Genomic DNA, 4,123 nt, shown 5'->3' with positions numbered 1-4,123 from the left:
AAGGAAGGGAGAGAGATAGAGAGTTAGAAACATCGATGAGAGAGAAACATCGATCAGCTGCCTCCTGCACATCTCCCACTGGGGATGTGCCCACAACCCAGGTACTTGTCCTTTGACCAGAATCTAACCTGGGACCTTTCAGTCCTCAGGTCGACGCTCCATCCACTGAGCCAAACCAGTTTCGGCAGGAATCTGTATTTTTAACTACTATTGTACCTTGATTCCTAGGTATAAGGAAATACTGAAAAATATTGCCCTCATGGTTTAGGCTTCAGTCCACCTTTCGGGGGAGTATAATAAGTTTTTTATTAGATCTTTTGATTATACAAGTATTTCCTATTATGCTATGGAGACCATTCTTTCTGTCAGTTGATGAACTTCTAAACAATGTTTGATGTTGTGGGCAGACTTTCTGAAAATTGTTTCCACCTACAAAAATGGTTGGTTTGTTGCTTTCTATATACCTCTAAGAAAAACAAGTGCTTGGATTATGGACAAGATAAGCTTGCTGCAGTTTGCTCCCATTGGAGATAAGTAAGCTGACCCTCTGAGAGCAGTCCACTTAAGCAGAGACAGCCAGAGAGAGCTCTGGGAAAGGTCTTGGCCTAAGGTCTCTGAGAGAGGTGCGTTTTTCTTTTCCAGATTTGTAAAACCTTCTGTTGTTCATCCCCTTCTCCAAGAAAATCCTTGTGCTGCCTAGTTAGATTTGTTCTAAAAACACTAATTATCTTTTGAAATTATAAATTCACATTTATGCTTGTTTTCTTGATTCTTACATGCGTTTCTGAATAAAATGTGCTTTGAAAGCAGGAGACTTACCTGTTTTTTATAGGCAAATGCAAATCAAGAACAGATAGATATAAAGCAAAAACAATTACAAATCGTAAAAATAAAATTATGATTTTTAAAATACTACCAAATTTAAATTCCTTAATAGGATATACTTTAGATTTGACCTTGTTAAAGAGAGAATTGGTGAATTAGAAATTAGTACTGGGGTATTTTATTTCTAAGTAGTACTTGGATATTTTTTCTAATTATTTTTGCTGCAATTATTTTGTTTTACAAGTATCTGAAAAAGACAAGCACATAGTACTTACATATTAATTCGGTACACAAACAAAAATCAAGTAAATATATATATATATTTAAAATGGTTTAGTGCTCTGAAAAAATCAGACTGTGTATTGTGAGCATTTGTATGGAGGAGGGGAGGGACTTTATATATGGCGGCAACTGAGAGTTTTACAAAGTTGGAGAGAAAAAAAACCTGTCAGAGTCTTTAGGGCAGATCCCACCCAGAGCTATCTCCCGCTGCCTTGCCTCTCTCTAATTTTTCTGAAATACTTGGATCACCAGGATCCTACTTTTATTGTGTGATCTTTCTCCTGGATTTATTAATATGCACGGGAATTATTTAATTAAATAACACGTTCATAAAAAATTGACTCTGGATGTTCCTGTCTTTCCCAGCTAGGAAGATAGAATAGGGGCTTTCTCAAAGCCTTAATCCATTTAGGGGCTCAACTGAGTGAGTCTGTGCTGAAATTCTGGAAAAGTTCCCTCTATGTTTGGTGTGCTTCAGCTCTCCAGAAATTTCAGCGGGAAGCCTGTGTTCTAAGCAGGCCTTTCCCCTTATGAGTACTGACCCCTCATTCTTGCCTCTTCCATGTCACAGTCCAACAGAAGCTCCACTCTGCTCTGCAGAGATTTCTGCTCCGTCAGTTATCCTCCGGCCCCACACAACTTCAGAATTTGACAAATGTCTTGAGAGAAAATTGGTTACGTGTCAGGCTAAATTCTGTCTTCCCTGTTGACGAGGATCCTGGCTTTCAAATCTTTCTATCACTTTTGAGATCACCAAAAGCTTCCCTAGTTTAATCTCCTCTGTGTAAAGAATACCACACACTCAGACACTCGCTCTATGTTCAGCATAAACAAATTCCTTTAAGAAAAATTTGGCTCCATAGTGTTAATTTACTTGTCCTTTCTCTTTGGAACTTGGCATTTCTCATCCTGGTGGCCCTTAGCAGCTCTCCAGTGCCTCTAAGCAGATTACTTTTATATTATAGTAGGCTTGTTCTTGGCTGAAGCACTGGTCTGCTGGAAATTACCTCTACATACCTAGAAGAAGTCAGAGATACTATTTTTAAAATTATCTTTATCGTTGAAAGTATTATAGATGTTCTCCCCCATTGTCTCCTCCACCCTGCACCCACCCTCTCCCCAGCCTGATATCAGCTTTGTTAGTGATGTACTGCCATGTAACAAATTACATGAAAACTTAGTTGCATATATAAAAAAACAACAATAAACATTCATTATCTCACAGTTTCTGTGCATCAAGAATTGCTGGGTGGGTCTGGCTCAAGGTCTCTCATGAGGTTGCCATCATGAGGTTGGGCTGGATTATGATAGCTCATCATCATGATTAGCAAGCAGGTGCCGGCTGTTTTCACGCGTCCTCCCTCCACTTTCACATAGGTGTGCTTCAGTGTCTACGTGACCTGGCAGCTGGCTTCCTCCAGAACAAGTGACCCAAGAATGGCCACAATAGAAACCTTCTATAACCGAGTCTTGGAAGTCACATTCCCCCCTTTCTACAATATCCTATTGGTTACATAAATTAGTCCTATTAATTGTGGAAGGGGATACACAGGGAATAAACTCCAGGAATAGCAATCATTATCAATAGGGCTTATTTTGGAGACTGGTTCTCACAATATTAAAAGAAAATTATTTTCATATAGATATAGATATTTAAGATTTTGTTTGCAGGCAGTAATGGATCATTCCGAAATAACTACCTAGTTTTGTTTGCGTGGGTTGGTTGCAATTCTGCTCCTGTCTCATGCACCGTCTTAATCCAAGGATTCAGGCTGAAAGAGCAACCTCAACCTGGGCTATGCTATTCTTTTGACAGAGGGAAATAAGAGCAAGAATCTTAACAAACAACATCTCCTAAATCTTTGTTCAGATGTGGCATGCGTCACTTCTGTTCATTTCATTGACCAAAGCAATTCATATGGCCAAGTCAATTAACAATGGGATAGAGAGTATGTATTCCTCTGAAAGAAAAGCACTATTTCATCAAAATGGTGGGAATATATAATATTTAAGGGAAATAGAGAAAATCTACCACAAACAGTACAAAGATAACAATCATAAAATAATCAATTCCATTTAGAAAGACTAGTCTGGTTTGGATATGCATGAACTCACTTATAGTATTGGCCTTAGTCCTGAAGAGAAGCAAATAGTAAAATAATTTATATTCTTTTAAGCTTTCTAATTTTTCTTATTTTTAGTCATGTTTCACGGGAATACTTTGGACAACTTAATGATTACGAAATCAGCAGTTCCATTTTTTATTCTACTTTTCAAACCATATTTAGTCTACACTGTAAATGTAGTATGAATCTGACCCAATTATAATTAAAAAATCAAATGTCATTCTAAAAAAAAAAAAAGAGTGGATAGAAAACACACTTTGAGAACTACCTAAAATTTTATGAAAAATTCCTGGAAGCATTAAGTATCAATTGTGGAAAAAGTTGGGAATAAAATCTAATAACTTCTAGTTACTAGTTTACTAATAATTCAACATTGCAAGCAAATGATATTGATATAATAATAATTAATGACCTTTAGTCTTGTCATGTGTAATGGATCCATTCTCTGATCACCCCCCAACTGCCCCCCTGCCGGCCTAGGGGAATGTGATAACAAAATGATTAAAGATAATATCTTACCCTAGAAATTTTAATTTTAGCATCAAAATATTTATAGTTTTGTGCATGGAAACAAGCTGATTTGGAATTTTAAAACTATGGTATATATATATGACCTGGTGCACAAAAATTTGTGCACTTGGCGGGGGGTGGGGGGTCCCTCAGCCCAGCCTGTGCCCACTCGCAGTCTGGGAGCCTTCGGGGGATGTCCACTTGCCAGTGGGGAACAGGCCTAAGCTGCAGTCAAACATCCTTAACGCTGCTGAGGAGGCGGGAGAGGCTCCCACCACCACCGCTGTACTGGCAGCCATCAGCCTGGCTTGTGGCTGAGCAGAGCTCCCCCTGTTAGAGGGCACTGTCCACCAGGGGGCAGCCCCTGCATGGAGCATCTT

Source organism: Myotis davidii, unplaced genomic scaffold (assembly GCF_000327345.1).
Source record: "Myotis davidii unplaced genomic scaffold, ASM32734v1 scaffold1063, whole genome shotgun sequence".
NCBI classification, from domain to species: domain Eukaryota; kingdom Metazoa; phylum Chordata; class Mammalia; order Chiroptera; family Vespertilionidae; genus Myotis; species Myotis davidii.
Note: the sequence above shows the minus strand (reverse complement) of the source record.